We start from the raw sequence: 13,144 nt of genomic DNA, 5'->3' as shown, positions 1-13,144 counted from the left end.
CCCAGGCGCGGGGGGAAGAAAAAGGCAGCCGACCCACGCGGGGGCGGCCCCCCGACTCGCCTCATCTTCCATCTTGGCCTGGATGACGAAAATCCTTGAGGCCGAGGGAGGAGTAGAGGCCGCGGCCTGGCCCGCTTTCCCCACCGTCGAACTGGAGGTCACCATCTTGGGTGACCGCCGGTGGCGGGGTGTGGCCAGGCTGCGTGATGAAAATCCTTGAAGCCGAACGATGGCTGAGAGGTACCAGCTCCCATGGAGTTGCGTTCCTCCAACGAGGAGGCGGAAAGGCGGCGGATACCCCCCACCCGGGGGCTTGGAAGATGGAAAGACACGACGCATAAGGGAGGAAGAAGACATGGTTGCCTTCTGAAAGGAGTCTCCCTCCTTTTAAAGGCAACTCTCCCTACGTGCGCCCCCAGACGCCGCGGGCTGAGTCTTCTCCAACACGCTCCAAGGCCCTCCCCTGCGACTCGGGGGCTGGGTCCCGCATGTCATGCAAACCGGCTCAGGGCAGAAGAAGCCAAACCGCCGCACGTGGTGCGCACGACCGTCCAGCGGTTACAAGCGACCCCCCACTTTTGCCCAGACCAACGGGCGGAAGGGGCGGGCAGCCATGTAGGCGGCATGCAACCGCGCCAGGTGGACGCGCTTCTCCGACTTCTGACACGCCAGCTTGGAAGCCCAGGCCCACGCGTCAAGCAACCGGCGCGCCAGTCGCTGCATGCAAGCAACCGCACCGCCACTTGCGCCACCGTCGCGCCTCTTCGGTTGCGGAGCCTATGCCGCGACTCGAGGCGACCCAGCAACGCCAGCCTGGCGCGTTGGTCAAAGCAACCGAAAGTGGGCCGGCAGTAATGGCGGTGGCAGGCAGGCGGGCGCAGCAGTCACGTCGTCAGCCAGGCTCACGTCTCATCCTGGGACAGCAAGAGAGCCTCCTCCCACGGCGTGAAGACGGCGCACCCGTGACCCGTTCCTCGAACGGATCGCGCACGCGCAACGGCCGCCCCGCCAACCACTCGCCCCGTCGCATTAACTCCACGGCGGGACGGGCGGCGCCTCTGACGGGAGGAGCGCGCGACGCTTCACCTTCGCCGTAATAACCGCGTCAGAAAAGGTACGCCACGTCGTTCGATTTCGTATCCTTTTCCTTTTTCCTCTTTCTCTATCTCTTGCAACAGGGACCGGGAAAGGGGGATACCCCGAAAAGGATCCTTCTCCGCGAAGGAACCGGGCTCCGAGCCCCCCCTACTGATCAGGGGTTCGAAGACTGGCCCTCCGAAGGGTTCAACAGTCGCCTCAGATCGCGTGGGCCCGACACCCACTACTGGTCAGGGGTTCGAAGGCCAGCCCCCCGAAGGGTTCCATGGCCGCCTCAGGCTACTCGGGCTCCGCGCCCATTACTGATCAGGGGTTCGAAAGCTGGCCCCCGAAGGGTTCACAGTCGCCTCAGACACCGAGCGAGGGATGACCAGGGGTACGTTCGATACATAACCAAGGCTCGGGCTGCGCTCCCGAGGTACCCTAGGACATTTCCGAGACCAGCGGGAACGATCTTGTAACGGAATCCCATCGGAGGGAGGCATCGAGCCCTCGGACCCCGTCGCCAGGGGACCGGGTCCGGCAAGTCACCCGCAGGTACTTTTGGGCGTGCCTCTGGGCCCCTAGCCGACCCCCAACGAATGGGGCACGGACGTCCACTCGGATTACCCGCTTGCAGCTCATCGGAGACACCATGTTCGGTGCCCATCGAGGGTAACATGGCGCACTCCCCCCCTCCTCCTTGCGGAAAGGCGACGTAGGGGCGTATGTAAAAAGCCGAGTCTGTCCCTGATCGTCCTCTCGCCCTGTGCAGAGGCTCGAGGGCTGCTCTCGCAAAAACCGGCTCCGGCCAAACCGTTGATAGCGTCAACATACCAACCCGAGAGCTTGGGCCCCAACCGTGCACCCGGGCTACGGCCAGTTCGCATGAGGGAACGACCAGACCAGCCGAAGCATTACGCAAGGTATTAAGACCTCAAAGGAGTGTAACCACTCCTCCGAGGCCTCGGGGGCTACACCCGGCGGGTGCGCTCGCGCGCACCCACCGGAACAAAATGCAACCGAGAAAGGCTGGTCCCCTTGCAAAAAAGTGCGACGAAAGCCTCCAAGCGAGTGCTAACACTCCCTTCGAGGCTCGGGGGCTACTGTCGGGGACCATAATTAGGGGTACCCTCAAGACGCCTAATTCTCAGCTGGTAACCCCCATCAGCATAAAGCTGCAAAGGCCTGATGGGTACGATTAAGTCAGGGATCAGTCCACACGAGTGACTCGATCACGCTTCACCCGAGCCTAGCCTCGGCCAAGGGCAGCCGACCTCGAGAGACTTCCGTCTCGCCCGAGGCCCCCCTTTTTACGGCGGACGCATCACCGGCTCGCCCGAGGCCTTAGCTTCGCTCAGAAGCAACCCTGACTAAATCGCCGCACCGACTGACCAAATTGCAGGAGCATTTAACGCAAAGGTGGCCTGACACCTTTATCCTGACACGCGCCCCCCCGGCAGAGCCGAAGTGACCACCGTCACTCCACCGCTCCACTGACCAGTCTGACAGAAGGACAGCGCCGCCTGCGCCACTCCGACTGCGGTGCCACTCGACAGAGTGAATCTGACAGGCAGTCAGGCCTTGCCAAAGGCGCCACGGCGAACTCCGCTCCGCCCGACCCCAGGGCTCGGACTCGGGCTAAGACCCGGAAGACGGCGAACTCCGCCCCGCCCGACCCTAGGGCTCGGACTCGGGCTAAGACCCGGAAGACGGCGAACTCCGCTCCGCCCGACCCTAGGGCTCGGACTCGGGCTAAGACCTGGAAGACGGCGAACTCCGCTCCGCCCGACCCCAGGGCTCAGACTCGGGCTAAGACCCGGAAGACGGCGAACTCCGCTCCGCCCGACCCCAGGGCTCGGACTCGGGCTAAGACCCGGAAGACGGCGAACTCCGCTCCGCCCGACCCCAGGGCTCGGACTCGGGCTAAGACCCGGAAGACGACGAAACTCCGCCTCGCCCGACCCCAGGGCTCGGACTCCGCCCTGGCCTCGGCCGAACGACCTCCGCCTCGCCCGACCCCATGGCTCGGACTCGGCCTCGGCAACAGAAGATAGACTCAACCTCGGCTTCGGAGGAACCCCCACGTCACCCTGCCTAGGGCACAGACCCGCCACGTCAACAGGGAGCACCATCATCGTCCTACCCCGAATCGACTCGGGTCACAGAGAACGAGACCGGCGTCCCATCCGGCCAGCTCCGCCGGATGGGCAATGATGGCGCTCCACAAGCTCTGTGACGACGGCGGCCCCCAGCTCTCTTACGGAAGCAGGGCGACGTCAGCAAGGACTCGACCGCTCCAACAGCTGTCCCTCCACCAGGCTCCGTCGCACCTCCGACAGCCACGACATCACGCCAGCAAGGTGCCAAGACCTCTCCGGCTGCCACATTGGCATGTACCTAGGGCGCTAGCTCACGCTCCGCTAGACACGTAGCACTCTGCTACACCCCCCATTGTACACCTGGATCCTCTCCTTACGACTATAAAAGGGAGGACCAGGGCCTTCTTAGAGGAGGTTGGCCGCGCGGGACCGAGGACGGGACAGGCGCTCTCTTGGGGCCGCTCGCTCCCCTCACCCGCGTGGACGCTTGTAACCCCCCTACTGCAAGCGCACCCGACCTGGGCGCGGGACGAACACGAAGGCCGCGGGACTTCCACCTCTCTCACGCTCGGCTCCGGCCACCTCGCCTCTCCCCCCTTCGCGCTCGCCCACGCGCTCGACCCATCTGGGCTGGGGCACGCAGCACACTCACTCGTCGGCTTAGGGACCCCCCTGTCTCGAAACGCCGACAACACCGGACAGTGTCCAGTGCTCCAGGGAAGAGCGGCCTCAGGAACTCGCCAGCTTCGGGAAACTGCAACGGCTGCTCCGCTATAATTCACCGGACATGTCCGGTGTACACCTGACTGTCCGGTGTAACTGCGGGGCAATGGCTACTTCGCGCCAACGGTCACCTGCAACGACATTTAATGAGCGCCAGAGCGCGCAGAAGTCAGGCACGCGCGTAGTGGCGCACCGGACACTCTACAGTACATGTCCGGTGCGCCATCGGACATCCAGGCGGGCCCAGAAGACAGAGCTCCAACGGTCAGAACCCAACGGCTTTGGTGACGTGACTGGCGCACCGGACATGTCCGGTGTGCACCGGACTGTCCGGTGCACCATACGACAGACAGCCTCCACCAAACGGCTAGTTTGGTGGTTGGGGCTATAAATACCCCCAACCACCCACCATTCATTGCATCCAAGTTTTCCGCTTCTCTACCACTTACAAGAGCTAGGCATTCAATTCTAGACACACCAAAGAGATCAAATCCTCTCCAACTCCACTTAAGGCTTTAGTGATTAGCGAGAGAGATTTGCCGTGTTCTTTTGAGCTCTTGCGCTTGGATTGCTTCTTTTCTTTCTCACTTGTTCTTGTGATCAAAACTCCATTGTAATCAAGGCAAGAGGCACCAATTGTGTGGTGGCCCTTGCGGGGAAGTTTTGTTCCCGGTTTTGATTTGAGAAGAGAAGCTCACTCGGTCCGAGGGACCGTTTGAGAGAGGGAAGGGTTGAAAGAGACCCGGCCTTTGTGGCCTCCTCAACGGGGAGTAGGTTTGCGAGAACCGAACCTCGGTAAAACAAATCCGCGTGTCACACTCTTCATTTGCTTGCGATTTGTTTTGCGCCCTCTCTCTCGGACTCGTTATTATTTCTAACGCTGACCCGACTTGTAGTTGTGATTAATTTTGTAAATTTCAGTTTCGCCCTATTCACCCCCCTCTAGGCGACTATCAGCCGCCATTGCCGCATCGGGATCTTGTGCAAGGGTGGCGTCGGGAAGTGGGCTCGAGGGTGGGGCAACGTGTCAGCGAGGAGGTTCTGCAGCGTCGGGGCTAGGGTTCCGAGAAACCTAGGCAAGGGAGCAGGATTCTCTCCGTCTGTGGGTAGCCACCGTCTACAGGGATGCGACTGGGTTGGAGAGGCGACGAGGGGGAGGGAGTGGTCGCACGGTGGGGCCCCAGCCTCGTGCGACGACGACGACACGCGCTGTGGCTGCGAGTGTCGAGGAGGCGACTAGGGAAGGGAGTGGTGGCGTAGCGGCGATGTGGCCTCGTGCGACGATAGCGGCGTGTGTCGCGACTGTGGGGGTCAGGGAGGCGACGAGGGGGTGTCCCGAAGGCAGGACGAAGTGGTGGCGCGACGGGGGCACGACCTCCGCTCGACTCAGGCTCGACCGAGACAGCCGCCGCACCGATGGAGGGAGGGAGTAGGCGAGGTCCTCCGGCTCCCGATGCAGGAAGGACGAAGGGGAGCTTGCGGACGTCGGCAAAGTGCAGGAATGGAGCGGGAGGGGAACTGGTCAAAGAAGTGGAGATCGTGGAGAGGGAGGCTACGGTAGTGGAGCTGACCGAGCGGTTGGGCGCGACGTCGTGCAGACGGAGGTTGCCAAAGAAGACTGCTGCAGTCGCTGGAGTATGGGTCGCCCCAAACGTATGGGCCGCACCAAAAATTCAGCCCAGAACACCTGCACTGTTGTGTTGTTGTATTGTCTTGCAAAAAACTTAATACCATACTGGCTAGTAAAGGAGATATAGAGCGGCTTATAAGCGTTGGCTCGGACCTAACAGTAAGAACTCTGTTGTTGAACTATATTGTGTTTGGTGGTTGAACTGTCCAACTCGCGAGGACGTGATATTTTTTTCTGGACAATGAGAAGGCGAGTTGGGTGGGAATGCGTGCACGCAGGAGTGGGGCCCACATGCAGGAGGCGTGTGAGTGGGGCCCACATGCAGGAGGCGTGTACGGCCCTGTGGGGCGCACGTAGATGGCAGAACGACAGAACATGTCAGAGACAGACTACTATTGCAGCCTTAATAAGTAGTAGAGATATTTATTATTATTTGAATGAATGTTGACGGAAAAAAGTGGGTTAGAAAGAATCTCTACTACTTATTAAGTAAGCAATAGTAGTCTGCCTTTTGACCGTTCTGCCTCTGACCGGTTCTGCCATCTACGTACCCCACAGCCGTACACACAGGTTTCCAGCAAAAATTTTATCATACCTGCGCAAGAGCTGAACTTAACCAATTCAGCCACCAACAGAATTCTTACTATCAAGTCCGCGCCCACGCTTATAAGCCGCGCCATGTCTCCTTTAGTAGCCAGTATGGTGCTAAATTGTTGCAAGACAGCAGGAGAGCGGTTCCTCGGCCCATCAATGGAACCGCGCGGCCCATTTGCTGAGTGTCGCGCGGACGGCCCATTTGCTGCGAGGGGTGCTGCGAGTGGGGCGGGCACCTCGGCCCCGGGCGCGTCCTGGTCGCCGTCGCCCGTCGCCCTGCGACGCGACCCTCAGGCGGGACCGCGGGAGAGCGGTCTTCTTCCTCAGCGCAACCGCTCGGTCAGCCACTCAGCCCCACTCTCGCATCCTCCCTCCCCACGACCTCCACTTCCTTGGCGCTGGATGATGTCGCTATATGGTGCCGCGTCCGAGTCCGTTCCTGTCTCTTTCACCCCAAATCCGCACGTAGTCCGCCACGGCAACAGCGCGCTTCCTGTCCTGCATCGGGAGCCGGAGGACCTCGCCTACTCCCTCCCTCCATCGGCGTCCGGAACAGCGCTGCCGCCACGCCGGTGCTGCCCAACGTGTACAGCGCGCTGCTCTGCTTTGACCGCCTCTCCGAGCTCTCCTCTGCCATTGACGAGGTACCCAATGTCCACCCCACTGCCGCCTGACCTAACTGCTAAATTCTCATTGCTTACAGCTCAGCAATCCAATTCGCTATGTCTTGATTTGTAGTCAGAATCTTAGTTTGTGTTTGTTATCCCCTCTTTGCTTATTAGGATTTTTATTCTGTTGAATAACTTACCTTTTTTGTTTTAACTGAACTATGTAGTTTGTTCTAGCTGTAGTATAAGGGGCACTTGGTTGATGATTTTTTAGGATAATAGGAAATCCTAAAAATTTGGGTCCCAATCCTCCTATCCAAATAATTGGCAAGCTCTCAGCCTTGGTTTTATTGCATTGTGTAATATAACTATATACTCACTCACTTGTTAGTTCTCTAAGACTTAACACAAACACAACCAATCATTGTTATTTTTCTATAGGTTTAGTGGCCAATGCAACCACTTATGAAAAATAAAGAGATGGATTCTCGGTCAGTATTTTTTGGAAATGCAAGTTTTATCGCTACGAGGATTGTAGTGGTTTGCAGTTTATTTGTATAAAAACATTTCGTTGAACAAGTGCACATATGTTCGTATTTTTATCATATATATTTATTCTAATTTTCGTGTTGATTGAGCAATGGCAATGGTCATACATTGTGATCAAGCCTTTCCATCAAAGTTTTGGCATCTGGTTCAGTCGACCAGATATTGTCAGTTCTAGCGTAATGAATGAGCCATCTGATGCCACATTTGCTTGATTCCAAGTATAATCTGCCAGTATGCTTTTGCGTTAAGATTAAACAACATTGTGGACATGAGTAGAGACTGCTATTTTTAGTATACGTGAGGAAAACCCCTTGGGGCCCAAGTGAAGTGGTATATCAATTCACAATGAGTTTTGCCAACAGTAAGATAGCTGAGGTTATTTGCTGAGCTTATATGCTGAGCAGAAGTGGGGTGCAATGTATTTGTTTTTCTTTGCATGAACTGAATTAATGTTTTTTTACTGTCTTGCATTGCATTGGGCCGGGGGGGGTAAGAGTGGTTCTGTTTCAAGGAATTACATGAGCTAGGGAATTCATATTCGAGGGCTAATGACAGTACACCATTGGTCGGCAAAGCAGCGTCTGTTAGGGGGCAAACGGTGTGCCCAGAGAAAAGATTTCCCATTTGTTAGATTAACTTAGTTCCAAATGTTGAAGTTTATAATTGCATTGTCCATTTCTTCCTTTTCATTGCATTTAATCTATGTTCTCAGTGATAATCTTGATATCACCGTTCTGCAACCCTTCCTTTTTTGTAGTTCTCAAGTGGGTATCAACAAGACTGCGCGCGTGCCGGAGAACGAGGACGACTGAAATCACATAGAGGTAATACTCTTTGTAGTTCTATGTTTTTGTTGACAACTAATTAGATAGCAGGAAACCCACTTGAGAACGATGTGAATTTTGTCATTGGAAGGGGTTATCTGTGGATGTATTATATCATTGAGTGTGCTGCTGATCTACAATTGTTTGTTTTAATTTTCCTTTTCTTTTTAATGCAGGAAACTCGAATACAATAGTGGCTCTTGCTGGGAACAAGGCTGATGTGTTAGATACGAGGCAGGTGTCAGCAGATGTATGTTAATGTGCTTCTCAAGTTCTTTTTTAACACATTCATGAGCTACCACATTTGTTTATGTAGCTGCTGCCATCTTCATTCTTTAGTGAAATCACATATAACTAATTAGATAGCGTTGTAGTACCGGAGAGCCCATGATAGCTATGTGTCGAATGTTATGCAGCAATATGTTTTGTAGCAATATGTTTCTGTCATGTGATTTAGGATTACAGTCATAGACTCATAGTTAATATCTTTGTCCTGTTGTTCAGTTTAAACATATCCTATACGATCTCGAAGATGATGAGTAGTTTGGCTTGCTGTTGACACCAATTCAGAGTACCATATAGTGTTTGGCTTGCTGTTGACACCAATTCGGAGTACCAAATAGCATTTGACTTGCTGATCACATCAATCAAAATATATTGTTTGGGTTCCTGTTCGCATTAGTTCAGACTGTTTAAAAGCTCAAGGGACAGACGACACAGTTTTTGTTGTTCTGCTTTTTGTTCATTGCACTGACCTAACGATATGCTGAATTTTGCTTCCCATCAATCCCACTAATAGCTAGGCTGTTGTTCTCCTTGCTGTTTATTGCATTGTGCTCCCATCAATCCCATTAGTTGGATTAGCATAAGCTGCTTTGATTTTCAGCAGTCCAAACTCATACATATGTATGCTCCCATCAATCCCATCAATTGGATTAGCATAAGCTGCTTTGATTTTCAAGAGTGCAAGAACACATAAGAAGAACCTTTGTTTTATCTTATGTAATGCTTTTTATCGTAGTGCTTCTGTATCTCAAGGTTATCCTTCGTAGTTAGTATGACCAGAGGGTCCTGTCCATTATGTTTTTCCTGCTAGCAAGTATCTTGAGTACATCATAGCTGATATTTTTGTATTTCCTACCTTCTAATCGTTGCTACCTGTTGCATGGTTGCTAACTATTAATGTTTGCTCTATTACTTTGAACAGAAGTTTGAACTTGATTTGTGTTGCTGAGTGGTGCTTGCTGGACATTGCTGGATTTTTAGGTAACCACTGAAAATTCAACACCTTCTTTACCTGAAACTATAATGCTCACCATCTTATGGTTATGACACTTAGGCAACATATATTGTTCTAGCACTAATATTCTGCAATATATAACACTTTGTATTTGTTAGCTGCTAACTATTGAGTCCTCTAAATTGTAATAAGTAGTAGAGATTTGACATAATCTTAGTGGTTGTTCATTATTTTTATCACTAATCAGTAAATGGTTGATAATTAGGGTCATTAAATAAAATACTAGACTTGTGTGTATTTGGGGTATTCTTTGGGCTATATAAAGTTTATAGCATGCTTCCGGTATATAGAGGTTGATGCTAATTCTTAGATAAACCAATTATAGCATGCTTCCGGTATATAGAGGTTGATGCTAATTCTTAGATAAAAACATTATAGTTGGGAGGCTTAGCTGGTAGCATGCTTTTTGTATGTTGCACTTGCACCCGCCCACAATTCTCTCTCCCCTCTTCTTTTTGAACGATACATCAACAACTTCCTCTTAAAACGTCACTATCAAACATTGTAATGTGCAAATCATTGCGTGTTACATGACATCTTAAATATTAAGTATCCGGCGATAGGCCCAACAATGATGCACAGGAGCATTACAACACAAAGATGTTCAACTTATTGTTCCGTCACTGTCCATCTTCTATTTGACAACAAGTTCTGGAGTATGAGAGGGCTTGTTTATTTATTAGTCAGCTGAGGATTTGATCTAGGCATTTTGCAGGCAGAAAAAATAGGCCAAATAAACAATATGATGTGAATTCAAATAACCTGTCCTTGTAAAGTTCTGATGAATATTGATGAAAATGTCTGTGAATTGTTGAACAATTGCAACTTGAACAATTGACCTGTAATTATGAGACAATAAGATCAGCACCTGTATCAGTATAATCACTGGAAGCTGTAATACTGAAACATGAATGAATGTATGAATACTGAAATGCTGAACCTAATCCAAACGAAATACTAAGAGATTGAAAACTGCAGCCTGCAGTGTGTTGCAGAAACTGACATAATTCATTATGGGTGCATTATATAATTTCTGGTGTTGTATGTTGCATGGGAGGACTTTTTGTACAATACACTTGTACCTGTCCCCAATTGACAGAGTGACTTTGTTTGTTGCTAAATTCTGATATCTCTAAATTCAGTCCTATTAATACAGCGATATATTGTACATATTATTTTAGCATTTTAATAGACAAGAGATTATATGTCATATAGTCGTTTTAATGTTTTTTGTATCTTTGCAATAATGTCATGATAGATCCTATAAGAACAATGGCATTAGGTAGACGTACTCAAAATAGGACGGTGGCAGGCCTGTCTCCCTTTCCTCCGTAAGTTTATATAAGGTTATTTACTTTTTACATCTATTTGTATGAAGAACTTAAACTAAAGTTCGTGTTTTATGTAGTTTCGTGCTATTTGACGATATTCAAGATGTCAATAACTTACCACAAGTCAAAAGTGTCTTTGCGAGAGTAGTTGTTAAGTTCCCTAGGCGTCGTAATAGTCAACACTACATCCTACAGGACATCACTGTGAGTCACTTCAACAAGCATTGAAATAGAGCCAATATATTCATGTTATTATAATTAAATTCTTTGACTCATACAACATGTATTCCCAAATATCTAGGGATCCAAAATCGAAGCAATTTCTAACGGCAATAATGTCCAACGGTTCGATGCCTTACTCACACAAGGATGCACATATACATTGTATAGAGTGGCATTTTGTCTAAACCGGGAGGAACTTCAATTTCGCAATATTGGTCATGGGCTAGAGTTGGGATTGATAACACATACTATTGTGGATCCATTCACGAAGCCAATCCAATTTCCTCCATTTCCAAAGTATCTTATGCCATTTCATGAGGTTTACCAACAACCGCATAAGACATTCGTAGGTAATAACCCTTCTTTCCATATAGTTTATATATATATATATATCACTAACGCCTGAAGTCTAAATGATTCAAAGGTAACTAATCATATGTGAATTGTTCAGATGTTATTGGCATAGTTCTTCATTTGGAACCATTAAAGCATATCGGTGGAAGACCGTATAGAGAAGTTGTACTAATGGATTCTAGGTGGCACTAATTTTCATATATACATTATTTTTTAACAGCATTATGCATTTGTTAGGTCTTATTCAGACGATTAAGGTTTTTAATAGGTGGGATCTAATCATCGTGGGGGTATGGACTGACCTCTTGCAAAGAAATGCTCTACGATGGTCGTTAGCTAGAGTTGACAAGAACATAATTATTGGAACTTTGCTGCGTTGTAACCATAAGCACAGTAATTTCTTCTGTGCCTAACATCTTTCAATATATACTTAATTCTTACTCTTATTAATAATTATATACTATTATTTTATAACAATAGGGTGCTTGGAAACCTCGGACCACAGCACTATTCATTTCAACCCGGATCATCACACTAAATACCGCTTGAAGAGTGAGTGGTTCTTATAATATATTTATAGATTTATAGATTATAGATATAGATACAATTAGAATGACAATAATTTAAAATAATCATGTCCTTACAAATCATGTTCTAAATTGCAGCAATTCGTCGTTCGTTGATTGACAATCCAAGGAGTCGTTTCATCAACAAATTTCTAGAGAACAGACGAGCACATTTGGCGACTGTAACATCGGATTGAGACATGTGTTCTAGCTTGTTATAGTAGAATACTTTGTTAGTCATGTATCAGATGAAACTTATTAATAATGATTTGTGTTCTGTTTTTATTGGTCGTGTATTCGATCTTAATGTTAACCGCTTTGTATAGAACTATGTGACCTCTCTATTATCTAATAAATAAGTTCATCATCATTAGTTTGTTTGTCAGTGTTCTTATTTGTCTGGTTTCTTGTTCTGTCTGCTTGTATATGTGTCTTTCCGTGGTTGTGTGCACACTCTGTTTGTCTAATTTACATGCAGTGGCAACTTTGTTGTAGTGTTGTGGTTCTAAAGTACTACTGTATTTCAGTTCGAAGACCTGGGAAAACATTTTGGTTCACCTGAATAAAGTGGAGACAAACAATTCAAGAAATGGCCCTCCCGATGCTGCTTTATTTAGTGCGTGAAATTTGAAAGACATTTTATACTAAGACTTTAATCAAACTGCTATACTACAGATTCAGATAAGTGAGCTCTCAAAACCCAAACCTGAGGTGATATCAATTTCTAGATTTGAGCACGAGTCACTCTATAAGAGCATGTCTGAAATCCTACTTTCCTTTCCTTTTTGTAAGCATAGAGAACCTAAAAGTGCACACAAGGGAATATCTAGGAAATAACACATGCTCATTTTGTTCCCTCGACATTCCCTCAGCCTTGACTTTCTGGTCTGTTTCCCCACTCCTCTGGTTCTCCAGCATATAGAAAGAACATTGCCATCCAAATATCAAATAAATCTTTGGTGCTGATGTAGGCATGTCACTGAACAATGTTACTGTATGTAATGTTTGATGCAAATGAAAATAAATGCAGCAAGAGAATCAGAACAGCAATCCCTGCCTACTCTTAACTATAATATCAACTACAGTAGAAGAGAGTATGGTGAAAACTGAAAAGTTATATATCTGTATGATATTTATCTTTTGCTATGTAGAGAAAAAAGACTATCTTATTGAGAAGGATGTTTAGCATAGCATTCAACAAAGCTACCTAAGATAGGTTATTTACTTCATTATTCAAATGTTGTACTGAAAATGCGTGCTATTA

At 49.0% G+C, this 13,144-nt stretch overlaps 1 long non-coding RNA gene across 1 annotated transcript; it reads left to right on the top strand.

Moving 5' to 3' along the window:
- The first annotated feature begins 6,688 nt into the window (after positions 1-6,688).
- Positions 6,689-11,477, top strand: LOC103636783 (uncharacterized). Its single transcript, XR_002264529.1, has 8 exons — positions 6,689-6,770; positions 8,041-8,107; positions 8,284-8,357; positions 9,315-9,373; positions 10,666-10,738; positions 10,816-10,942; positions 11,040-11,310; positions 11,412-11,477. It is a non-coding gene; the product is annotated as an uncharacterized lncRNA (long non-coding RNA).
- Positions 11,478-13,144: the final 1,667 nt, after the last annotated feature.

The sequence above is a fragment of the Zea mays genome, chromosome 8 (genome assembly GCF_902167145.1).
Source record: "Zea mays cultivar B73 chromosome 8, Zm-B73-REFERENCE-NAM-5.0, whole genome shotgun sequence".
NCBI lineage: Eukaryota > Viridiplantae > Streptophyta > Magnoliopsida > Poales > Poaceae > Zea > Zea mays.
This window is presented reverse-complemented; position numbering and strand designations above follow the sequence as displayed.